The 27,152-nt window shown below is 38.2% G+C and overlaps 1 pseudogene; it reads left to right on the top strand.

The window, feature by feature from the left end:
- The first annotated feature begins 1,333 nt into the window (after nt 1-1,333).
- On the top strand, nt 1,334-27,057 carry LOC100654156 (olfactory receptor 13G1-like; annotated as a pseudogene).
- The last annotated feature ends 95 nt before the right edge of the window (nt 27,058-27,152 follow it).

Here is a 27,152-nt window from a genome sequence, read left to right as displayed (position 1 = left end):
CACCTCCTTCTTCCTTTTCCCCTCTTTTTCTTCTCCTCCTCCTCCTTCTTTTTCTTAGTCTCCTCTTCCTTCTTTTCTTCCTCCTTCTCCTTCTCCTTCCCCTACTTCTTCCTTCTCTTCTTTCACTTCCCCTTCCTTCTCCTCTTCTCCTTCCTCTTCTTCCTCTCCCCCTTCTTTCTCTTCCTCTATTTCCTTTTCAGCTTTTCTCCTCTTCTGCTTCCTTCTGTTCCACTTCATCCTTTTCCACTTGTTCCTCTTTCTTTTCCTCTCCTCTTCTTCTTTTTAACTGATAACTTATGAAACATAGAACAATTTTGGTGATCAAATACATTATTATTCAGAATTAACTTCTGGTAGTAAATTGCTGGAATTGGAAACAGAAAGCCAATGCTAAAGGATTATTGAGTCACTAGCCCATTCTGCCAAATTTCTTTCTTGAAAGAATTATATTCAGGTGTAGAACTTCATGTCTGGATAGTCTGTTTCACAACATTTTAATCTATTGAAAGATAATTTCAGAATTTAAACCTTTTTTTAAAAATATATTCATCTACAAAAAGAAATTTGTAGTACTAATCTATTTACTAATGGATGCAGCACTGGAAGTTCATACTTGTCTATGCCAAGAAATTTGGAAGACAGCTACCTGGCCAACTGACTGGAAGAGATCCATATTTATGCCTATTCCAAAGAAAGGTGACCCAACCCAATATGGAAATTATCAAACAATGCCATTAATATGCCAGTGAAATTTTGCTAAAGATCATTCAAAAGCCATGCCATCCTCCTCAGATAACTACTCACCTTTTAAGAAGCAGCTTTTGGCTCATAATTGGGCCTTAGTAGAGACCGAAAGCTTAGCCATGGGCCGCCAAGTCACCATGTGGCCTGAGTAGCCCATCATCAACTGGGTGTTGTCTGATCCATAAGGTCATAAAGTTGGACATGCACAGCAGCACTCCATCATTAAATGGAAGTGGTGTATGAGATTGAGTCTGAGCAAGACCTGAAGGCACAAGTAAGTTGCGTGAGGAAGTGGCCCAAATGCCCATGGTCTCCACTCCTGTCACATTATCTTTCATCTCCCAGTCTGCACGTTTGGCCTCATAGGAAGTTCCTTATGATCAGTTCACTAACGAAGAAAAAACTAGTGCCTGGCTTACAGATGGTTTTGCGTAATAGGCAGGCTCCACTCGAAGGTGGACAGTGATGGCACTATAACCCCATCCTGGCACCTCCCTGAAGGACAGTGGTGAGAGGAATTCCTCCCAATCAGCAGAACTTCAAGCAATGCAGCTGGTTGTTCATTTTGCTTGGAAGGTGAAATAGCCAGATGCGCAACTGTTTACTTATTCATGGGCTGTGGCCAATGGTTTGGCTGGATGATCAGGGACTTGGAAGGAAAAAAGATTGGGAAATTGGAGACAAGGAGGTATGGGGATGAGGTATGTGGATATATCTCTCTGAATGGGCCATAAAAGTGAAGATATTTGTGTCTCATATGAATACTCAACAAAGGGTGACCTCAACAGAGGAGGGTTTTAACAGTGGATAGGATGACATGTTCTGTGGAAACCACTCATCTTCTTTCCCTAGCCACTCTTGTTATTCTCCAATGGGCTCATGAACAAAGTAGCCATGGTGGTAGGGATGGAGGTTATGCATGGGATCAGCAACATGGACATCCACTCACCAAGGCTGATGGCTACAGCCACTTCTGAGTGCCCAATCTGAAAGCAGCAGAGACCATCTCTGAGTCCTTGATATGGCACCATTCTTCAAGGAGATCATCTAGCAGCCTGGTGGCAAGTTGATTACACTGGGCTGCTTCCATCATGGAAAGGGCACTATTTTTCTCTTACTGGAATAGACAGTCTGAATAGAGATTTGCCTGACCTTTATGCAATGCTTCTGACAAAACTACCATCTGTTGATTTACAGAATGCCTTACCCACCATCGTGGTATCCCACACAGCATTGCCTTGGATCAAGGGACTCACTTCACAGCAAATGAAGTGCAGCAGTGGGCCCATACTCATGGAATTCACTGGTATTACCATGTTCCTCAACATTCTGAAGAAGCTGCCTTGATAAAATGATGGAATGGCCTTCTAAAGACACAATTACAGTGCCAGGTAGGTGGCAATATCTTGTAGGGTGGGCCAATGTACACTAGAAGGCTGTATATGTTCTAAACTAGTGTCCAATATATGATGCTCTTTCTCCTGTAGCCACCATTCATGGGTCCAGGAATCAAGGTGGTGGACATGAGAGTGGCACCACTCGCTATTACTCCTAGTTTGTCCAAAGTATCTAGTTGTCATTTCTTTGCAATATATACCTTTTTCGATTAATTAAGCTTTACTGGGATATACTTTACATACATTAAAATTCACCAATTTTAATTGTACACTTAGATGAGATTAGTAAAACGTATGGAGTTGAATAACCATCATCACTATCATGATCCAGAACATTTGCATCACTCTTACAATGGTTTTACATTTTTCTAGAACTTGGGAGAATAGGTCGTGGACACAAACTATTGGAGGATCTACAGGAGTAATCTTCATTTTTGCATATAAAACAAACAGCTGATCTTTCAAGGAGTGCAGCTGATCAGCCTATTCCTTTCGTTACAAATATTTATTTTGTATTTTGGTCCAGTTCTGACTATGGGACAATTTTTTACGATGTCTCTGTCCATTTTCATCTGCAATTATCAGGATTAGATTTTAACCCGAAGTGGATAGGTTTACCTGGACTGGTTGTGTCATCTCTTCACACACAGATTTTTTTTTTTTTTAATTTGCTTGTATTTTCTATAGAAATAGCTCGATAATTCAGTTTAATCTTACCAGTAATGCTTATGTTAGGTGGTGAACATTCAATTTCAGCTGAGTATGTATATGGTATTTTATAATTTTGAGAAATTTGGAAGAGATATTTCTAATCTGTGGAGTATTAGAGTCGTGATTATGCCTTTACTTGTGGCTATCATGAGTGCCTTGTATGAAGTGGACAAGAATAAGTCTCTTGTACAGTTTTGTTCAAACAATTTTATGAATATCAATAAATCTATGGATTAGAATGTCTGCAGGATCTTCCTGTCCTCTATACAGCACCAGTCATGAAAAAATGCTCCCAAGTTGAGTTTCAGGATTCAGTATCCAAAATTGCCTCTTGAGTGAGGAAAAATTAGATGAACTATCAAAGCAATATACTCCAAAAACCAATATAAGGGTGTAATTATTAGGTAGTAGGGTAAAGATTAGGAAAAAAATATGCATAATGAGTCATTAACCCACTAAGAAAATCCTCTACCTTCTCTAGGTTAGTAGGATTATTTTTATTTGCTTGTATTTGTTTTTGCTTTTGTTTGCACTGTTCTTGTGATTAAGGATAGAATTGAAAAAAGAAAAAAAAAAAAACATTTGCCATCTAGTCAGTCCTGACTCATGGCATACAACCTCATGTGTTTCTGAGTAGAACTGCGCACTATCAGATTTTCAATGACTGTGATCTTCCAGAAGTAGATCATCAGGACTTTACTTCTGAGGTGCCTCTGGATGGATGCAAACCTCCAATCTTTCAAGCCAAATGCATAACCATTTGCACCACCCAGGGATACCAAGATATGAAAAGAGAAGGTTAAAAAGATCATGGTTTATAGGTGGCTTGTAAGTACTTTTCTTCAATTTTAGAAGCTCTTATTTTAACTATTCATGTAATCTTTAAGACTTAAGCTTTTGATTCTGTGCTTCATTCTCTAGAATCCTGCTTCTGATTAAAGGAGCCACCCATTCAACAGAGAACTTTTGAACTCATGGCTTCTTAATAACATACGTAGGTGGTCAAATTTCTCCAAATCCAACATGTCAGTTAGTGCCAACTGCATTTTCCAAGTATCTCAAGATAATAAATGATGTCTTCTCAAAATATATAATTATATTTTTCATAATTTTAAAATATGACTCAAAATAAAATTCCTTTAATATTAACTGCGTAGACTTTCAGTTCTCTCATTGTTGCAGACTGAATACACTGAAGGACTTTTCCAAAGAAAAAATTAACATTTCAAAGGCAATAAAAATAAACCCACAAGAGGGTCAGAAAATAGATTTAACAGACAAGAACTTTAAAATATCTGGTTCATATAGTCAAGAAAATAGAAGATGAAATGGAATTAAAAAGAATAAAATGGAAATTCTAGGAAAATATATGCTGTTGTTGTTAGGAGCTGTCGAGTAAGATAGCGGCCCTATGTACAACAGAATGAAATACTGCCTGGTCCTTAGCCATTCCCACAACCATAGTTATGCTTGAGCTCATTGTTGCAGCCACTGTGACAATCTATCTTTTTGAGGTTCTTCCTTTTTTATGCTGACCCTCTTTACCAAGCATGATGTCCTTCTCCAGGGACTGGTCTGTCCTGATGACATGTCCAAAGTATGTGAGACAAAGTCTCGCCATTCACACTTCTAAGGAGCATTCTGACTGTACTTCCTTCAAGACAGATCTGTTTGTTCTTTTGGCAGTCCACAGTATGTTCAACATTCTTTGCCAACACTGTAACTCAAAAGCGTCAATCCTTCAGTCCTCCTTATTCATTGTTCAGCTTTCGTATGCATACGAGGTGATTGAAAACATCATGCCTTGAATATTGTTGTTGTTGTTAGGTACTGTAGAGTCCATTCTGACTCATAATGACCCTATGCACAACAGAAGGAAACACTGCCCAGTCCTACGCCATCTTTACAATCATTGTTATGCTTGAGTTCATTGTTACAGTCACTGTGTCAATCCATCTCATCGAGGGTCTTCCTCTTTTCCACTGACCCTGTACTCTGCCAAGCATAATGCCCTTTTCCAGGGACTGATACCTCATGACAACATGTCCAAAGTATGTAAAATGCAGTCTCGCCATCCTTGCTTCTAAGGAGCATTCTGGTTGTACTTCTCCTAAGACAGATTTGTTCGTTCTTTTGATAGTCCATGGTATATTCAATATTCTTCACCAACGCCACAATTCAAAGGCGTCAATTCATCTTCGGTCTTCCTTATTTCATTGTCCAGCTTTTATATGCATATGATGCCACTGAAAATACCATGGTTTGGATCAGGAGCACCTTAGTCTTCAAGGTGACATCTTTGCTCTTCAACACTTTAAAGAGGTCCTTTGCAGCAGATTTACCCAATGCAATGCGTCTCTTCATTTCTTGACTGCAGCTTCCATGGCTGTTGATTGTGGATCCAAGTGAGACGAAATCCTTGACAACTTCAATCTTTTCTCCATTTATCATGACGTTGCTCATTGGTCCAATTGTGAGGATTTTTGTTTTCTTTATGTTGAGGTATAATCCATACTGAAGGCTGTGGTCTTTGATCTTCATTAGTAAGTGCTTCAAGTTCTTTTCATTTTCAGCAAGCAAGGTTGTGTCATCTGCATAACACAGTTTGTTAATGGAGTCCTCCTCCAATCCTGGTGCCCCATTCTTCTTCTATAGTCCAGGTTCTTGTGTTATTTGCTCAGCATACAGATTGAATAGGTATGGTGAAAGAATACAACCCTGATGCACACCTTTCCTGACTTTAAAACAATCAGTATCCCCTTGTTCTGGCCAAACGACTGCCTCTTGATCTATGTAAACGTTCCTCATAAGCACAATTAAGTGTTCTGGAATTCCCATTCTTCCGAATGTTATCCATAATTTGTTATGATCCACACAGTCGAATGTCTTTGCATAGTCAATAAAACACAGGTAAACATCCTTCCGGTATTCTCTGCTTTCAGCCGGGATCCATCTGACATCAGCAATGATATCCCTGATTCCACGTCCTGTTCTAACACCGACTTGAATTTCTGGCAGTTCCTTGTCAATATACTGCTGCAGCCATTTTTGAACGATCTTCCACAAAATTTTGCTTGCATGTGGTATTAATGATATTATTCTATAATTCCCACATTCGGTTGGATCACCTTTCTTGGAAATAGGCATAAATATGGATCTCTTCCAGTCAGTTGGCCATACTTCTTGGCATAGACGAGTGAGCACCTCCAGCACTGCATCTGTTTGTTGAAACATCTCAATTGATATTCCATTAATTCCTGAGGCCTTGTTTTTCGCCAATGCCTTCAGAGCAGCTTGGACTTCTTCCTTCAGTACCATCAGTTCCTGATCATATGCTAACTCTTGCAATGGTTGAACATTAACTAATTCTTTTTGGTGTAATGACTCTGTGTATTCCTTCCATTTTCTTTTGATGCTTCCTGCATCATTTAATATTTTCCCCATAGAATCCTTCACTACTGCAACTCGGGGAAGAGCTACCTCCTCAAAGTGGAGTCAACCTTAATGACTTGGATGGAATAAAGCTTTCGAGACCTTCATTTGCTGATGTGGCACAAGTCAAAATGAGAAGAAACAGCTGCAAACATCCATTAATAATTGGAGCCTGGAATGTACAAAGTATGAATCTAGGAAAATTGGAAATCATCAAAAATGAGATGGAATGCATAAACATCAATATCCTAGGCATCAGTAAACTGAAATGGACTGGTATTGGCCATTTTGAATCGAATAATCATACAGTCTACTATACTGGGAATGACAACTTGAAGAGGAATAGTGTTGCATTCATTGTTGAAAAGAACATTTCAAGATCTATCCTGAAGTACAACGCTGTCGGTGGTAGGATAATATCCATACACCTACAAGGAAGACCAGTTAATACAACTATTATTCAAATTTATGCACCAACCACTAAGGTCAAAGACAAAGAAATAGGAGATTTTTATCAGCTGCTGCAGTCTGAAATTGATCAAACATGCAATCAAGATGCATTGATAATTACTGGAGATTGGAATGCAAAAGTTGGAAACAAAGAAGAAGGATCAGTAGTTGGAAAATATGGCCTTGGTGATAGAAACAAACAATGATGGAGATCAAATGATAGAATTTTGCAAGGCCATGTACTTCTTCATTGTAAATACCTTCTTTCACCAACATAAACAGCAACTATACACATTTTTTTTTTTTTTTTTTGGATCTCGCCAGATGGAACACACAGAAATCAAATTGACTACATCTTTGGAAAGAGATGATGGAAAGCTCAATATCATCAGTTAGAACAAGGCCAGGGGTGGACTGTGGAACAGACCATCAATTGCTCATATGCAAGTTCAAGCTGAAACTGAAGGAAATCAGAGCAAGTCCATGAGAGCCAAAATATGACCTTGAATATATCCCAACTGAATTTAGAGACCATCTGAAGAACAGATTTGACACGTCGAACACTAGTGACCGAAGACCAGATGAGTTGTGGAATGACATCAAGGACATCATCCCTGAAGAAAGCAAGAGGTCATTGAAAAGACAGGAAAGAAAGAAAAGGCCAACATGGATGTCAGAGAAGACTCTGAAACTTGCTCTCAAACGTCAAACAGCTAAGGCAAAAGGAAGAATTGATGAAGTAAAAGAACTGAACAGAAGATTTCAAAAGGTGGCTTGAGAAGACAAAATAAAGCATTATAATGACATGTGCAAAGAGATGGAGATGGAAAACCAAAAGGGAAGAACACACTTGGCATTTCTCAGGCTGAAAGAACTGAATGGCTCGAATAGGTGTACCTTAGTCTTTAATGTGACATTTTTGCTTTTTAACACTTTAAAGAGATCTTTTGCAGCAGATTTGCCCAATGCAACGTGTCATTTCAATTTCTTGACTGCTGCTTCCATGGGTGTTAATTGTGAATCCAAGCAAAATGAAATCTTGGCAATTCAGGCAGACCACCAGGTTTACCTAGCTCCTATCTATTGTTTAGTTAGTGTTTTTCACTCCCTACTTCTCCCTTCCCTCATAATCATCAAAGATTGTTTCTTTTTGTGTGTAAACCTTTTCCTGAGTTTTTATAATAATGGTCTCATATGTGTTTGTCCTTTTGCGATTGACTTATTTCACTCAGCATAATGTCCTCCAAATTCATCCATGTCATGAGATGTTTCACAGATTCATCATAGTTCTTTATTGTTGTGTAGTTCCATTGTTGTGTATGTACCATAGTTTGTTCCTCCATTCATCTGTCGATGGGCACTTAGGTTGTTTCTATCTTTTTGCTATCATGAATAATGCTGCAGTGAACATGGGTGTGCACTTGTCTATTCCTGTGAAAGCTTTTATTTCTCCAGGATATACTCCTAGGAATGGGATTGCTGGATTGTATTTCTATTTCTAGCTTTTTAAGGAAGCGCCATATCATTTTCTAAAATGGTTGTACCATTTTATATTCCCACCATCAGTGTATAAGAGTTCCAAATCCCCTTCAGCCTCTACAACATTTGTTATTTTCTGTTTGTTTTTTTTGTTTGTTTTGAGTTACCCAAGACAGAAGGGAAAGATTAGCCCAAAGAACTAATGGAGCACAACTAGCACAGACTCCAGTAAACTGAGTCCAGCACAGCTAGATGGTGCCTGGCTACCACCACAGACTGCTCTGACTGGGATCACAGTAGAGGGTCCCAGGCAGAGCTGGGGAAAATGTAGAACAAAATTCTAACTCACAAAAAAAGACCAGACTTATTGGTCTGACAGAGACTGGAGAAACCCTGAAAGTATGGCCCCTAGACACATTTTTAGCTCAGTACTGGAGTCATCCCTGAGGTTCATACTTCAGCCAAAGATTAGACAGGCCCATAAATCAAAACAAGACTAAAGGGGCACTCCAGCCCAGGGTCAAGGGCAAGAAGGCAGGAGGAGAAAAAATGGGGAGCCCAAAGTCGAGAAGGGGAGAGTGATGACATGGAGTGGGGTTGGGAAACAATGTCACAAAACTATGTGTGTATTAATTGTTTAATGAGTAACTAATTTTCTCAGTAAACCTTCATCTAAATTACAATTCTAAAAAATAAATAAATAAAAGAGTACGGGAACATTAATCATAAAGAAAGGAAAAAGAGTGCAAAGGAATACTATGAAAAAGTATACTCCACCAAATTAGATAATCTATAAAATGGACAATTTCTTAAAGACACACAAATTACATAGACTCAAGGAGAGATAAACTATTTAAACAAATGTATAACAACAAGTGAAGAAACTGTATCAATAATCAAAAACACTCCAACAAAGCAAAGTCAATACTACCAAATATTTAAACCAGAATTAACACCACTCCTTATCAAACTCTCCCAAGATATAGAAGAAGAGGGAGCACATCCTTACTCAATCTGTGAGACCAACATTACTCTGGTACAAAAGCCACATAAAGACCCTATCCAAACAAACAAACCCACTGTCATGGAGTCATAGTGAACCCACAGGGTTTCCAAGGCTGTAAATCTCTTTGGAAGCAGACTACATCATCTTTCTCCCATGGAGCGGCTGGTGGTTTAGAACTGCAAACCTTTCAGTTAGCAGCCGATCGCTTTACCCACTGCACCACTAGGACTACTTAAAGACACTACAAGAAAAGAAAATAATAGACCAATATCCCTAAAGAATACAGAGGTAAAAGTCTTCAACAATATACTAGCAAACCAAATCCAGCAGCATATTAAGAAAATTATATACCTCAAACATGTGAGATTTATCCCAGGAATGTAAGGGTGACTCCACATAGGAAAGTGAATTAATGTACCACACCACATTAATGTAATGAAGGGGAAAAAAACAAAACAAAAGCAGAAAAACAGGATCATCTCAAGTGATGCAGAAAGGGCATTTGACAAAGTCCAACATTTTTCATGATAATAACATATTTAAAAACTGGGAATAGAAAGAAAATTATGCAACATGGTAAGGAGCTTTTAACAAAAACTCGCAACTAACGTGATACTGAATGGTGAAAGTTTGAAACTCTACCCCTAAGATCAGGAGCAAGACAAGGATGTCTGCCTTCACTGTTGCTATTCAGTACTTTACTGGTAGTTCTAGCCAGAATAATTAAGTAAGAAGAAGAAATGGAAAGCATCCAAATAGAAAAAGAAAAAATAAAAATCTCTCTATTCACAGATAACATGCTCCTATATAGACAGAATCACAAATATTCCCCATACAAGCTACTACAGCTAATAAAAAAATTCATCAACACATAAAAATCTGTAGTGTTTCTGTGCAATAGCAAAATATGAAAAGAAAACTAAGAAAACAATTCATTTACAACGTAATCTAAAAGAACAAAAATTTAGGCATAAGTTTAATAAAGGATGTGAAAGACTTGTACACTGAAAACATTCTGACATTGAAAGAAATTACAAGAAATTACAAGAGACCTAAGTAAATGGAACCTAAATAAGAGCTAAATTCATAAATAAACCCTGTGTTATGGATTGGAAGACATAATATTGTTAATAAGTCAATACTACTAAAAGTAATATGCAGGTTTATTGCATCTCTATCAAAATTTCAACAGCTTCTCAAGCAAAAGTGGAAAAACAGTCCTTAAATTCATCGTGAATTTTGAAGTGTCCCAAATAGTGAAAACAATCTTGAAATAAGTAGAATAAAATAGGAGTCTTACTTCCTCATTTCAAAACATACCACAAAACTTCAGTAATCAAACAGTGTGGTACTGGTGTAAATATAGACATATAAACCAATGGAATAGAATTGGGAGTTCAGAAATAAACCCATATATCTATAAAAAAGAAAAAAAATTTTTTTTTTTCATCTATGACAGTTGATTTTAAATGACAGTGTCAAGTCCATTAACTGAGGAAAGATTAATCTCTTCAAAAAATGGTGGTGGAATGTCTTAAGCTGGGTTCTCTAGAGAAGGAAAACCAGTGAAGTGCCTATCTATCTATCCACCCACCCACCCACCCATCCATCCATCCATCCATCCATCCATCCATCCATCCATCCATCCATCCATCCATCCATCCATCCATCCATCCATCCATCCATCCATCATCATCTATCATCTATCTATGTATCTATGTATCTATCTATCAATCTATCATCTATCTGTCTGGCTGTCTATCCGTCTGTCTATCTGTCTGTCTATCATCTATCTATCTACCTATCACCTATCTATCTATCTATCTATCATCTATCATCATCGATTGATAGATTATATCAAGGAAATGTCTCACAAAGTTGCAGAGGCTAGAAAGTCCCATTTGTGGGTCAGACTGGAGGCTTCTCCTGACTCACATAGCTGCAGGGGCTGGCAAACCCAAGATTTGCAGGTAAAATGGCAGGCCACTGGTTTACAGACTGCAGAGGCTGACGAATCCCAAGGCAGACAGGTAAGCTGCTAGCTCAAGTCCCAAGAACAGGAGCCAGCTGCAGGATCCAGAGTGAGCAAAAGCCAGTGGGCCTTGCCAGAATGTCCATCTATATTGGATGCAGGCTGTACTCTGAAAGAAACACCCTTTCAACTACTTGGCTACTCACAGCAAATCCCATTGTAGAGGTGATCACATTACATCAGATCTCATCATGGAGGTGATTACATCATTATTTGACTGCCAAACTACATCATAACTGCCAAACCACTGAGAATCATAGCCCAGCCAAGTTGACACACAACTTTAATGATCATACGTGGCAACTGGATTTCCACACACAAAAGAATGATTTTGGATCCCTATCTCAGAAAATATATGAAAATTAATTCAAAATTGATGACGTATATAAATATAAGAGCTAAATCCTTAAAATTTTTAGAAGAAAAATAGAGTTAAATAATCAAAACCTCATACATGGAAATGGATTCTTATATATGACATCAAAAGTTTGTGCAATGAAAGAAAATATAGATAAAATGAACATTACCAAAAAACAAACAAAGATGAAGCTATTTGTACATCAAAGGACATTATCAAGAAAATTAAAAGTCAACCTATGGAATAGAAGAAAATATTTGGAAATTATATATCCGATAAAAGTTTGATATTTAGGGGAAGTCACCACAAGTGGACTAATCCAAAAGCTAAGAAGTTTCCTGAATACAAACAAACGCTTTGAGGGACAGAGTAGCAGGGGTAGGGGTCTGGGGACCATGGTTTCAGGGGACATCTAGGTCAATTGGCATAACAAAGTGTATTAAGAAAACGTTCTGTATCCCACATTGGTGAGTGGCATCTAGGGTCTTAAAAGCTAGCAAGTGGCCATCTAAGATGCATCAATTGGTCTCAATGCACCTGGAGCAAAGGAAAATGAAGAACACCAAAGACACTAGGAAAATATGAGCCCAAGAGAAAGAAAGGGCCACATAAACCAGAGACTCCATCAGCCTGAGACCGGGAGAACTGAATGGTGCCTGGCTACAACCAATGACTGCCCTGACAGGAAACACAACAGATAATCCCTGATGGAGCAGGATAAAAGTGGGATGCAGACTTCAAATTCTAGTAAAAGATCAGACTTAATGGTCTGACTGAGACTAGAGGAACCCCAGAGGTCATGGCCCCTGGACTCTCTGTTAGCCCAAAACTAAAAGCACCCCCAAAGCCATCTCTTCAGACAAAGATTACACTGGACTATGAGACGTAAAATGATTCTGATGAGGAGTGTGCTTCTTAGCTCAAGTAGACACTAGCCTATGTGGGCAGCTCCTGTCTGGAGGTGAGATGAGAAGGCAGAGGGAGACAGGAGCTGGTTGAATGGACATGGGAAATACAGGGTAGAGAAAAGGAGTGTGCTTTCACATCACAAGGAAAACAACTAGGGTTGCATAACAATGTGTTTGTAAGTTTTTGTATGAAAAACTGACTTGAATTTTAAACTTTCACTTAAAGCACAATAAAAAAGTTTGATATTCATAATATATAAAGAACTCTGACAACTTAACAACAAAAATATAAATAACCCAATTAAAAAATGGACAATGGACATATACATTTTTCCAAAGAAGACTATAAATGGCCATTATGCATATGAAAAGATGCTTGCCTTCATTATTCATTAGGCAAATGCAAATCAAAACCACAATGAGATAACAGTTTGTACCCAACAGTATGGCTATTACAAAGAGAAAGAGAGGAAAATACTAGTAGTTAATGACAATGTGAAGAAATTGGAAATTTTGGGCATTTCTGGTGGGAATGTAAAATGGTGCAACCAGTGTGGAAAATGGTTTGACGATTCCTCAAAAACTTAAACAAAAATTAACAAAAGTTAAAAAATTACATTTGACCCAGCAATTCCACTCATGGGTATAACCCAAAATAACTGAAAACGGATTGAAACAGATATTTGTACACTACTGTTTACTGCAGATCCATTCATAATAGCCAACTGATGAATGAACTGTTGTATTTGTGTAGAATGAAACATTACTCAACCTTAAAGATAAAAGAGGTTCTGATACATCTACATCGTGGATGAACCTTACAAACATTAGGCTCAGTGAAAGAAGTCAGGCATAAAAGGACACATCCTGAATGCTCTAGAATAGGCAAACGCATAGAGACTGAAGTAGATGAGTGGTTATCATAAGAAGGGAGGAAAGGAAAATGAGAAGTTACTGCTCAATGGATGCTGAGTTTCTGTTGGGAGTGATGAAAAAGTTCTGGAAATAAATACGGATAATGGTTGCCCAATATTATGAATGTAATTAATGTCACTGACTTGTACATGTAAAAATGGTTAAAATGGAAAATATTATGTTGTACATATTTTTACCACAATAAAATTAAAAATATAAAAATCAGAGATACGAGAAAGCTCCAGGAAAGAAGACTGAGAGTGAGCAGTAAATTAAAAGAAAAACCAAGAGAGCATGTTGCCCTATGATACAAGGAAAAAAAAGTTTTTCAACAGAGAAAACGTCAGCAAAAGAAAAAATGTCACTGAATGAAAGCTTAAGAAGTTGATTAAATGATCTAATGTCCACCTATGTGCCTTTTCTCTAAGATAAGCAAACAGAGAAAAGAAGGCCATATGGTAAACATTAAAACGAAGGTTTCGGTTATCATGGATATTTTAAACTATAATACAATTTAGCAAGTGGACCAGAACCCAATGAAACCCAATGCCGTCGAGTCGACAGAGGAAATGTTATTTGACTGTGAGTCCATCACAGATTAATTGCAATTGCGAATGGGTATGCTCAGTTCCTTGGTAGCCTAGTGGTTAAGAGCTACAGGTGCTATGCAAAAGTTCAGTGCTTCAAATCCACCAGGCCTCCTTGGATAATCCTATGAGGTGGTTCTATCCTGTCCTATAGGGTTGCTGTGAGTTGGAATCAACTCAGTGCCAATAGTCTTTTTTTTTTTAATACTGAGTTCCAGAATGATGAATCAAATCAATTTTAAAATGATTCCGTTCAATTTCAACAGAAATTTAGCTGAAAAGTTTATTTTGTCATATTCATTAACCAAAAACTATATATCATCCCATAGTGTATTTGCAGTTACCCCCACCCTCTGCTCTAGTCTAGAGGACTAAATGAACTTGTATAATCTTTGCTGTAGTTCTAGCCTTCGAATTCATTTCCTACCATCCTTTCCACTGTTTGGAAACCCTGGTGGCATAGTGGTTGAGAGCTATAGCTGCTAACCCAAAGGTCGACAGTTCAAATCCACCATGTGCTCTTTAGAAACCCTATGGAAGCAGTTTTACTCTGTCCTTTAGGGTCACTATGAGTAGGAATCGACTCGAAGGCACTGGGTTTGATTTTTTTTTTTTCTGGTTTTCCACTGTTTATTTTCTATTGGAGTAGGAGGTGTCTCCCAAGGAGTTGCGATTGTTCTTTATAAAAATGTTCATCTATTCTTTGAATCCCCTCCAGGATTCCCAATGTTCCTCATTAATCATATCCTACTCCATAGAGGTTATTGTCATGGGATGGCTTCTGGTCCTCACAAATAAATGATGGCACAAAGTTCAAGTCATTCCACATCATTCTTTAGTAATTAGTGTAAGGTTGTTTTAATTGTTCCTCTGAGGTCCATTTTAACTTGAGTGTCAGAAACTCAATCTGAGATACTGTTCCCTGGGGCCCTTTATACTTTAGTCAGGAAACATGCTTTTGACTGATCTTAAATATGAAGGAATCAACACTTTAAGCAAGCATGAAATAGGTCTGTTGACAGCAATGCAAAAGGGACCATCGTCTTTATTTTGTTTTTGTTAGTGATTTATCACTATCATTTGTATTTTTTTATCATTTGAGCATGACGATACAGAGAACTAAAGTATCTGTGGACACAGTATCTAGTTTTCTTGGTTGCCATGAAATCATGACCTGAGTAGGGATATGTAGGAATGAGGTAACCTCTTTAGTTCCTTGTTTAGGAACAGGACAAAAGAAAATCTATCAGGTAGTTGTAATTCAATCCAAAACAGATTAACCATTATAATAGTTTTTTCTTTTCTATTTTAAAAATGTGTATGGAATACAAAAACACAACAAGATTATTCATATAGAAAGATGGATGCATAAACTTTATTTCTTATTACATAAGGTAAATAGTTTTAAATTTGCCAATATTGCTTCAATCAATTTTGAGAACACTCCAGATGTTGCTTATTATAAAACTCTATATGCTTGTACTTAGGCTATAATATTTCCAGGCAAATATTTCTTACAGGACATATGGACCTAAATTAAAAGATTTATTTCTGAAGAGATATAACTCTTTTTACAAAAATTAACATCATGTTTAAAATGTCTGTCTTTATTAATCATTAACTAGTTACTCCCTAAGGAGCCCTAGCAGGGAAAATGGCTCTGGACTTCTAACAAAAAGGTTGGTGGTTCCAACCCCCCAAGCCACTCCTTAGGAAAAAGACCTGCTGATCTGCTTCCATAAAGGCCATAAAGATTTCAGCCAAGAAAATCCTACAGGACAGTTCTAATCTGTCACATGGAGTCACTATGAATACTAATCGACACCACGACACTTAACAACAAAAACAACAGTTACTCTCTTTTAAGTTATATGACTTGATCCAGTTAGATATATTTACAATACCCTGATGTGCTAATGATTACAGGAGCTACTTATCAAAATACTGTAAAAGACGTATACTGTCATTTACCCACGCTGGAGACATTACCCACCAAATCACACATTTACCAAAAGTTAGATTGCAATTCACTGAAAACAGGAATAGTTACTTGATTTTACATTTATTTATATTGCGTCCCTGCTTTGTTGAGGCTCTGTCTTTCATCTTGAGTATGTGCAAATTGGAGTTTAGAACATAGGCAACTATATGTAGGCTAAACAGTGTTACCATGGTGATAAGAATGATTAATATGTTTGGTAAATTATTTTAGCATATGTAATTTATTCAATTAGCTGAAATGTTTAATTAGCAAAATGAGTTTCAAAGCTTCTGATTGTAACAGGATGCTCTAAGCAGCTTCAAACACCTGGCCAAATTAGGGCCTGTATACAAAGTTAAGTTACTCATTTAATGTGCGTATTCTACCTTTGAGAGACTATGGGAAAAGAAGAGTGGTGGGTTTAAATTTAAATTTGGAAAATAATCTCTCCACAAAGTTTGAGAATAAAGTGCTTTGGGAGTTATAACCAGCTGAGATTCTCAGGAACAGGCATTGCATTTGTTTGACAAACCCTGGAAAGACCAACCTTTCCAGTTTTCCTGGGACTGATCAATTTCCTAGGATGTTGATCTCTCAGTGATAAAACTAGACAGTGTCAGGCTAACCAGAATGATTGATGATTCCACCTCAGTAGTGCCATGGTTTGTACCCGGGCTATAGACATACTTCCCCAGTCCCAGCACCTTTCTTCTTTCTATGCTGCACTCTGCTCCCAGACACTATGTTCTCCCATTCCTTCCTCTGTCTCGTTGATCACTTCAAAACCTTAGAAAACTGAGAAATATCCATTTTCACCTCTCTTTCAATTACTTGGCTATGAAGCTAAGCTGAAGAAAACACAGCATTATCTTTGAACACAGCTTTAACTAGCACCAACTCTGACTTAATGTGGTGCAATGGGTAAGCTCTAGGCTGTTAACTGAACAGTCAGCGGTTCAAACCCACCAGCCACTCTGTGAGAGAAAAGACCTGGCAATCTGCTCCCATAAAGATTACAGCCTAGGAAACCCTGTGGAGCGGGTCTACTCTGTTCCATAGGGTCACTATGAGTCAGAATCAACTTGATGGCACACAACAACTGTGGATACTTGCCTAGAACAAAATTGTCTGGCAGAAATCATTCAGGAACATAAGAGCATAGAGTAAATTTTACGTTTCTATTCTCATACAACACAGCAGTCGCTTTTGTGAGTTTCTAGCACCTTGCCTTACACATACTACTAAAAAAAAAAAAAATCAGTCTCTATGAAGTTTATTTGGATTCATGCCGACCTCATATGTGACTGAGTAGAACTGTCCTCCATAGGATTTTCAATGGCTATGATCTGTCAGAAGTAGATTTCCAGGCCTTTCTTCTGAGATGCCTCTGGGCAGGCTCAAATGACCAACCTTTTGATTAGTAGCCGAGCACATAACCATTTACAACACCCAGGCCCTTTACAATTGTGTCCATATTGTTCATGTTGGCAATGAAGATATTATTTAAAAAAGAAGATGATGATGATGCAGCATAACAGGTGCTCTAGAGGTTGGCAGCAGCATAACATGGGCTTATAGACCACAACGTGACTTTTGACACTAGACTCCCTGGATTCAGATCCTAACATCACCAAGGCTTGATTGTGTGACGATGAGCAATTTCATTAATCTCGTCATGCTTCAGCTTCCTTGTGTGTAAAGTAGGGACATTGATATTTTTAATTCTTAATTACTCCTGTTATCAAGATTAAATAAAGCAACACAGTGAATGGCACATCCATGAAGCACCAATATGAACTGCCACTGACTGCTGTGTTAGAGTCAGTGAACAGGGTGACCTCAAAGGGGATAAGAAGGGGTTGGAAACCCTGGCAGCACAGTGGTGAGGAGCTACAACTGCTAACCAAAAGATCAGCACTTCAAATCCACCAGGCGCTCCTTGGAAACCATATGGGGCAGTTCTACTCTATACTATAGGGTCATTATGAGTCAGAATGGACTCGATGGCAACAGTTATGGTAATGTAAGAAGGTGTTGCCAGCGTTTATTTGGCAATGTGCCTGCATCCTGCTCAGTAAGGAAAATTATCTATTATACAATTTTACATATGTGTATATGTATACATTGTATATGTGTATATGTATACATTGGAAACCCTGGTGGTGTAGTGGTTAACTGCCAAAGCTGCTAACCAAAAGGTCAGCAGCTCAGATCCACCAGGCACTCCTTGGAAACTCTATGCAGCAGTTCTACTCTGTCCTATGGGGTCACTATGAGTCGGAATCGACTTGACAGTAAAAGGGGTTTTATATATATACATTGTAGTATTAACTATAGTATAATTGGAGCACTGGAAGCCAAGTGGTTAAGAGCTCAGCTTCTAAACAAAAAGTTGGCAGTTCAAATCCACCAGCCACTCCTTGGAATCCCTTTGGGGCAGTTCTACTCTGTCCTATAGGGTCGTTGTGAGTTAGAATCCTCTAGACAGCAACAGGTTTGGTTTGGTTTCGGTATAATATTCATTAAATGTCTTATGTAACGATTATATAACTTTCATTTTATTCTAGTACCTAATCACTATAAATAAATCCTAATGTTAAATTTAATGAAATTAGTGCTTTTCCACAAACCAATTAGTCCTTGTAGATGCAATCTCGTAGCCCAATTTGAACAACAAAATATCTCCTTAAAATCCATCCTCTGTGCTGCCTGCAGGCTGTCTTTCTAAAATTTTGGCACAGCGCATATTACTTCCTCTTGCAGAAACTTCCGATTTCTCCCCTACTGCCTACCAAACCAACCCAGTGCCGTCGAGTTGATTCGGACTCATAGTGACCCTATAGGACAGAGCAGAACTGCCCTATAGAGTTTCCGAGGAGCTCCTGGCAGATTCGAGCTCCCGACTCTTTGGTTAGCAGCCGTAGCACTTAACCACTACGCCACCAGGGTTTCCCTATTGCCTACAGGAGCATAAAATAATCTGAACAAGACCATCTCATTGTATATACCTTACCTCTCACAGTATTTCCTCTATGTACGCAAGACCATCTCATTGTACACACTTTACTTCTCATGGTATTTCCTCTATGTACACAAGGCCATCCTATTGTATATACCTTACCTCTCACAGTATTTCCTCTTTGTACACAAAGCTGCTACCATTTTATAATCAAACTACTTGTTGTTTCTCAGACACGTTTTGTACATCATAACTTGTACTTTTACACATTAGTATTTTTGCTTAGAATTTATTTTCTCTTCCCTCTTACTTCTCCCTTCACAATTCTAGTGAACTGCTTACTTTTCAGAGACAATGTAACTTGCATGTTTTTGATTAGTCTTTCCATGATTGTATCTAAGATCAAATTAAATGTGTTGTTACTAAATTAAATCATGCCTATCTCTAGTAATTTGCTCATTATATCAACATATAAAAGCTGATTATACATGTTTTTTTCACCATTAAATCCCAGATAATTGAGAACATGTATTACAATTTCTACATAATTATAACAAAAGATAGTAACATGATTATTTCAAAGCATGACGTATTAAAGAATCTTTATTGTAATTAGAATTAAATGAATTATTTTTTTACTGTTCCAAATCAATCTTCTTATTCTTACACTATAACATCTATTCAATTATTTCAAATATGCTCTTGAATTTTTTTTCTTCCAGTAGGTATTAAAAACAGTCTTATTATTAAAAAAAACTATATACTAAAACATAAGACTTTTGAGAATGATCAAGTTTTGGGAACTAAATAATAATTATAATTGCCTTTAATTAGGAGCTTACTGTGGGCCCAGATTGGGATAATGATTCACATTTACTATTTAACCTAAAAACATCCCAAAGTGGTTATACCTGTTATCCCATTAATCAATGAAGAGACTGATATTTGGAAAACGTAACTTATGTCTGTCGGTTTGTCGTACTGTGGGGGCTTGTGTGTTGCTGTGATGCTGGAAGCTATGCCACCGATATTCAGATACCAACAGGGTCACCCATGGAGGACAGGTTTCAGCTGAGCTTCCAGACTAAGACAGACTAGGAAGAAAGACCCAGCAGTCTACTTCTGAAAAGCATTAGCCAGTGAAAGCCTTATGAATAGCAGCAGAACATTGTCTGATATAGTGCTGGCAGATGAGCTCCCCAGGTTGGAAGGCACTCAGAAGATGACTGGGGAAGAGTTGCCTTCTCAAAGTAGAGTCGATCTTAATGACGTGGATGGAGTCAAGCTTTTGGGACCTCATTTGCTGTTGTGGCACGACTCAAAATGAGAAGAAACAGCTGCAAACATCCGTTAATAATTGGAACCTGGAATGTACAAAGTATGAATCTTGGAAAACTGGAAATCATCAAAAATGAAATGGAACGTATAAACATCAATATCCTAGGCATTAGTGAGCTGAAATGGACTGGTATTGGCCATTTTGAATTGGACAATCATATAGTCTACTATGCTGGGAATGACAACTTGAAGAGGAATGCTGTTGCTTTCATCGTCAAAAAGAACGTTTCAAGATCTATCCTGAAGTACAAGGCTGTCAGTGATAGGATAATATCCATAAGCCTACAAGAAAGACCAGTTAATACAAGTATTATTCAAATTTGCGCACCAACCACTAGGGCCAAAGATGAAGAAATAGAAGATTTTTGTCAGCTTTGCAGTCTGAAATTGATCAAACATGCAATCAAGATGCATTGATAATTACTGTCAATTGAAATGAGAAAGTTGGAAACAAAGAAGAAGGATCAGTAGATGGAAAATACGGCCTTGGTGACAGAAACAATGTCAGAGATAGAATGATAGAATTTTGCAAGACTAATGACTTCTTCATTGCAAATACCCTTCTTTCACCAACATAAACAGCAACAATACACATGGACCTTGCCAGATGGAACACACAGAAATCAAATCGACTACATCTGTGGAAAGAGACAATGGAAAAGCTCAATATCATCAGTCAGAACAAGGCCAGGGGCCAACTGTGGAACAGACCATCAATTGCTCATATGCAAGTTTAAGCTGAAACTGAAGAAAATCAGAGCAAGCCCACGAGAGCCAAAATATGACCTTGAGTATATCCCACCTGAATTTAGAGACCATCTCAAGAATAGATTTGACACCCATTGAACACTAGTGACTGAAGACCAGACGAGTTGTGGAATGACATCAAGGACATCATTCATGAAGAAAGCAAGAGGTCATTGAAAAGACAGAAAAGAAAGAAAAGACCAAGATGGATGTCAGAGGAGACCATGGAACTTGCTCTTGAGCATCGAGCAGCTAAGGCCAAAGGAAGAATTGATGAAGTAAAAGAACTGAACAGAAGATTTCAAAGGGCCTCTTGAGAAGACAAAGTAAAGTATTATAATGACATGTGCAAAGGGCTGGAGATGGAAAATCAAAAGGGAAGAATACGCTCAGCGTTTCTCAAGCTGAAAGAACTGAAGAAAAAATTCAAGCCTTGAGTTGCAATAGTGAAGGATTCCATGGGGAAAATATTAAACGACGCAGAAAGCATCAAAAGAAGATGGAAGGAATACACAGAGTCATTATACCAAAAAGAATTGGTCGATATTCAACCATTTCAAGAGGTGGCATATGATCAGAAACTGATGGTACTGAAGGAAGCCGCTCTGAAGGCATTGGCGAGAAACAAGACTCCAGGAATTGATGGAATATCAATTGAGATGTTTCAACAAACAGATGCAGTGCTGGAGGTGCTCACTCGTCTATGCCAAGAAGTATGGCCAACTGACTGGAAGAGATCCATATTTATGCCTATTCCCAAGAAAGGTGATCCAACTGAATGTGGAAATTATGGAACAATATCATTAATATCACACACAAGCAAAATTCTGCTGAAGATCACTCAAAAACGGCTGCAGAAGTATATCAACAGGGGACTGCCAGAAATTCAGGCCAGTTTCAGAAGAGGACGTGGAACCAAGGATACCATTGCTGATGTCAGATGGATCCTGGCTGAAAACAGAGAATACCGGAAGGATGTTTACCTGTGTTTTATTGACTATGCAAAGGCATTTGACTGTGTGGATCATAACAAACTATGGATAACACTGTGAAGAATGGAATTCCAGAACGCTTCATTGTGCTCATGAGGAACCTTTACATAGATCAAGAGGCAGTTGTTTGGCCAGAACAAGGGGATACTGATTGTTTTAAAGTCAGGAAAGGTGTGCATGAGGGTCATATTCTTTCACCATACTTTTTAATCTGTATGCTGAACAAATAATCCGAGAAGCTGGACTATATGAAGAAGAACAGGCCACCAAGATTGGAGGAAGACTCCATTAACAACCTGAGTTATGCAAATGACACAACCTTGCTGGCTGAAAGTGAAGAGGCTTGAAGCACTTACTTGTGAAGATCAAAGACCACAGCCTTCAGTATGGATTATACCTCAACATAAAGAAAACAAAAATCCTCACAACTGGACCAATGAGCAACATCATGATAAATGGAGAAAAGATTGAAATTGTCAAGGCCTTCATTTTACTTGGATCCACAATCAACAGCCATGGAAGCAGCAGTCAAGAAATCAAAAGATGCATTGCATTGGGTAAATCTGCTGCAAAGGACCTCTTCAAAGTGTTGAAGAGCAAAGAAGTCACCCTGAAGACTAAGGTGCGCCTAACCCAAGCCATGTTATTTTCAATCACATCATATGCATGTGAAAGCTGGACAATGAATAGGGAAGACCGAACAAGAGTTGACACCTTTGAATTGTGGTGTTGGTGAAGAATGTTGAATATGCCATGGACTGCCAAAGGAACGAACAAATCTGTCTTGGAAGACGTGCAGCCAGAATGCTCCTTAGAGGCAAGGATGGCGAGACTGCGCCTTACATACTTTGGACATGTTGTCAGGAGGGATCAGTCTCTGGAGAAGGATATCATGCTTGGCAGAGTACAGGTTCAGCGGAAAAGAGGAAGACCCTTGATGAGGTGGATTGACACAGTGGCTGCAACAATGAGCTGAAGCATAACAATTGTAAGGATGGCGCAGGACCGGGCAGTGTTTCATTCTGTTGTGCATAGGGTTGCTATGAGTTGGAACCAACTTGACGGCACCTACTAACAACAACATCTTAAAAATGGAAGACCTCAGGCAGAAAGTGCCAGGGTTAAGATTTAAGACCCTTGACCATGATTCTAACTAAATCTCACTGACTGTTCATCTCCAAATATTAATAAGTAGTCAATCTTATCCAGATTCACCATAATAACTACAGCAAAGGTGATAATTCCAAAGGAGATGAACAGAAAGGGACATGACCAAAAGTAATGGCTTTTAATCTGTAAGACAGAAAAACAGACTTTCATGTTGGTGTGAGCAGGCCGTTGTTCTCTGAAAGCTGTGGATTTTGAAGATACTAGGTTAATTTATACAAATCACACCAATCTCACTTGCAGAATTTCAGGAGAAATTACTGGCCACTATTTGGACACCTGTGGGTAATGGACAATAAATATCTCCACCTTGGACCAAAAGTAGACATTTTGTACAAGGGTTTTATAGTCAGTAGATTCCTCCTCCTAGTGAAATGTGTCAGGGTCTCCTCCTGGATTCAGCCTCTTCTGCACACAGTAACCATCCTTACTCATGGTATCAGTACTGGAAACAGAGCCCAGGGAATGCCATTGTTCCTGTGAAGGAGAATTGGTGGATTACAAAAGGAGATGAGAAAAAAAATCTCCAGATTCTCTCATCTTTGCTCTTAACTCAGAGATGGTGGACAAGATGTGTACTCTTCCATCTCCTTGCAACTGGCATTTTGTGAAACTAGATGGTTTGGAGTTTGAGTCCACCCAGAGGCACCTCAGAAGAAAAGGCTGATGATCTTCTTCCAAAAACTCAGCCACTGAAAACCCTGTGGGGTACAGTTCTACTCTGAAATACATGGGGACACCATCAACCAGGATTGGCTCGATGGCAACTGAGGTTTTGTGTTTTGATTTTTGTAGCTAATGTCATGTAGAGTGAAAGGGACCTGATTTTTTTTACAGATTCATCTCAAGAAACATTGATGCCAGATCTGATTCAGATGGCATGATCTTCCCATACACTTTTAATATCATTTGAAACCATATTCAACATTCAATACTTTAACAATTAGTTAATATAATTTAGTTTAGTAACAAATCTTTTCAATATTTGAAGACAATAAATTTGCATATTTTTTTCTTCCACAAATCATATCTCATTCAAAATAAACCTTCCATGTTCTTTTAAATATTTCTTATATCATTCATGTGTTGTGTAATTTTGTTGTGCTTTGCCTAAAGGCATATATCAGAAAGGTTAACAACAATATTTTTGGAGTCAGACAATCTAAGTGTCAGTCTTGGTCCACTCGTTTATAGAATGTGTAAATCTAGCTATGGTCATTTTAACTCTCTGTGCAGTGTTCCTTATCACAACCACATTGAGACTTTAGTCTTCAGTACTAAAGACTAGGTGTAGTGTGAGGATTAAATTACATCATATCTGCAGAACCTGTCACATATTATATATCCAAGTAATGATACTTGTTATAATATTGCACTACAGGGAAATAAAAATTAGAGCTAAGAATCCTCAACTTTGATTACATATTAAACAAAACTTTTTTTTTTCCTAGTCTGAATGACTGCCAGTGAATCAATGAGTAGCTTAAATTTTTTTAGCCAATTAATTAAATGAGACTGCAAGGCTACAAATTAGGCTTGACTGCGGACCCACACTGAAAAAAGGATTTGTATTTATGCTTCTGTTTAGGTATCAGAGAAAAATTATAAGCTCTAAAAAGTCAAAGGACACTGAAAAATATAAAGCTATGAATAAATTCGTGTTTAAAAACTTCTGCTAGATTCACTTAATCATGACAGTTCTGACAGCCATGAATTCATGTAAATAATGTACTCTGCATTAAAAAATAAACAAATAACATAACAAAGTAAATAAGCTAAAAAGAAAACAGGTAGCAGAAATGCTAGAGAAGTTTTGGGGAGGAATAACATAGCACAAAAATTTCCTTTATGCTCTTAGTGCCTCTTTTCCTGGTTATCATCAAGAAACTTTAGCTCTGTCTATATAATATCTGGGTCTGAGTCCCTGAGTGGAGCATGGGGAAGACCTCGACTGCTAACCACAAGGTTGGTGGTTCAGGTCCATCCAGAGGGTTGCTGGAAGAAAGTCTGGAGATCTACTTCTGAAAAATCAGCCACCAAAAACCCTACGGAGAACAATTCTGCTCTGACACCCGTGGGATCTCCGTGAGTTGGAATTGACTCAATGACAACTGGTTTGGTTCTAGTTTTTGTATAATTTCTAATATTTATCACTAATTATCCAGTTTCTTAAAGCTAAGTAATCTGAAGTTTATGAAGTTTAAGTGGTTAACTTAAAACTGTAACAAAAAGAAAATGCAATCCTAGATCATCTGTTTTTAAACTCAAATATCTTACCGTTATATGAGAGTGCAGCAAATGATTAGCTCACTCAATTTTAGCAATATACTCATCAAACTGAAGAAAAAAGTCAAGGCAGACATATGATTAAATTGTTTAGTATTTGGACTACAAAAGTCAGTGGACACATGGATATCCAGTGTTAGATTACTATGATGGGCATTTTTTCCTGAAATGTCCCCACTGTAATTAGCCCTGTTGTTCCAGTTATTACTACTAATATATGTCTTAAGAAAGACATCTAAGAATATAATGTAATTAACCAAGTTAATGAGAAATGTATTTATTTGTATTATATTTTCATGGGATGTGTACATAAGAATACAAGTTATTCTCAGGCAAGTTTCAACTCAGAATAACAATACTGAAATCTATGAAGAGACTTATTTTTCTTATCTTTTTCTTCTTAACCACTAGCTTTAGTTTGTTTGAGGCATCAGTGGAAGAACACAAGTCAGAGAATGGTATCTGTCTTGAAAATAAAGGGTATTGTCTGGAAGAGAGAACTCCATCGTAAGGGAATCCCTAACACAGAGTTGTATCAAATCATTAAATTCACACCCACACACTCACCACAGAAAATTTCCTAATAACAATTTGCAGATCCCTTTAACTCCCAGCCCTTCAATGTCAGTCATTTAATCGCCAAAGCAGGGTGAACCACAGCATTGTGACTAAGTTCATAAATCTGGGCCTCGCCAGGAATCCTGAACTCCAGGGAGTTCTCTTTGTCGTCTTTTTCTTCATCTACCTTATGGCTTTTTTTTTGGCAATATGCTTATTGTGGTTTCCATAATTTATAACACCGCCTTGCATACCCCATGTATGTTCTCCTTCTTGCACTGGCTATTGTGGACATCATCTGTATAACAACAAACGTCATACCCAAAATGCTGTGGACCATTCTTACATTAGAGAAGACCATCTCATGTGGTGGCTGCATGTCCCAGCTCTTCTTCTTCATGTGGTCCCTTGGGACTGAGATGATTCCCTTCACCACCATGGCCTACGACCACTGTGTGGCCATCTGCTCCACTCTTTGCTATAGCACTGTTATGAACCACCATATGTGTCTGGCCTTGCTCAGCATTGTCATAGCTATTGCAGTGACCAGTTCCTGGGTACACATGGGTCTCATCCTGAAGGTCACCTTCTGTGGGCCCAATACCATTGACCACTTCTGCGAGATACCTCTCCTTCTAGCTTTGTCCTGCAGTCCCGTGACAGTCAACAAGCTGGTGGTGTGCACGTTGCTGACATCACCCTTGCCATTGGTGACTTCACCTTCATCTTCTATGGTTTTATTATTGCTGCTATTCTCTGAATCCGCATAGCAGAAGGCAAAAAGAAGGCCTCTTCAAGGCTCATCCCACCTCATTGTGGTTTCCCTCTACTATTCCCCTGTAATCTACATCTATATTCACCCCGCTACCAGCTACACATTTGACAAGGCCAAGGTGGTAGTTGCACTCTATACTATTGTGACCCCCACATTAAACCTGATTGTGTATAGTTTCCGGAACAAGGAGATGCAGGTGGGGATTAAGAAAGTGTTTGCTTCTCTGAAACATTAGTGATTTCAAGAGAATATCAACTCTCTAGGCTAGAATCATCTCCTGGAGCACCTCAGATTTCAATAACCTTTCATAGTTGCCTCTACTCCACTCTT

This window comes from Loxodonta africana, chromosome 13 (genome assembly GCF_030014295.1).
Source record: "Loxodonta africana isolate mLoxAfr1 chromosome 13, mLoxAfr1.hap2, whole genome shotgun sequence".
Lineage (NCBI taxonomy): Eukaryota > Metazoa > Chordata > Mammalia > Proboscidea > Elephantidae > Loxodonta > Loxodonta africana.
This window is presented reverse-complemented; position numbering and strand designations above follow the sequence as displayed.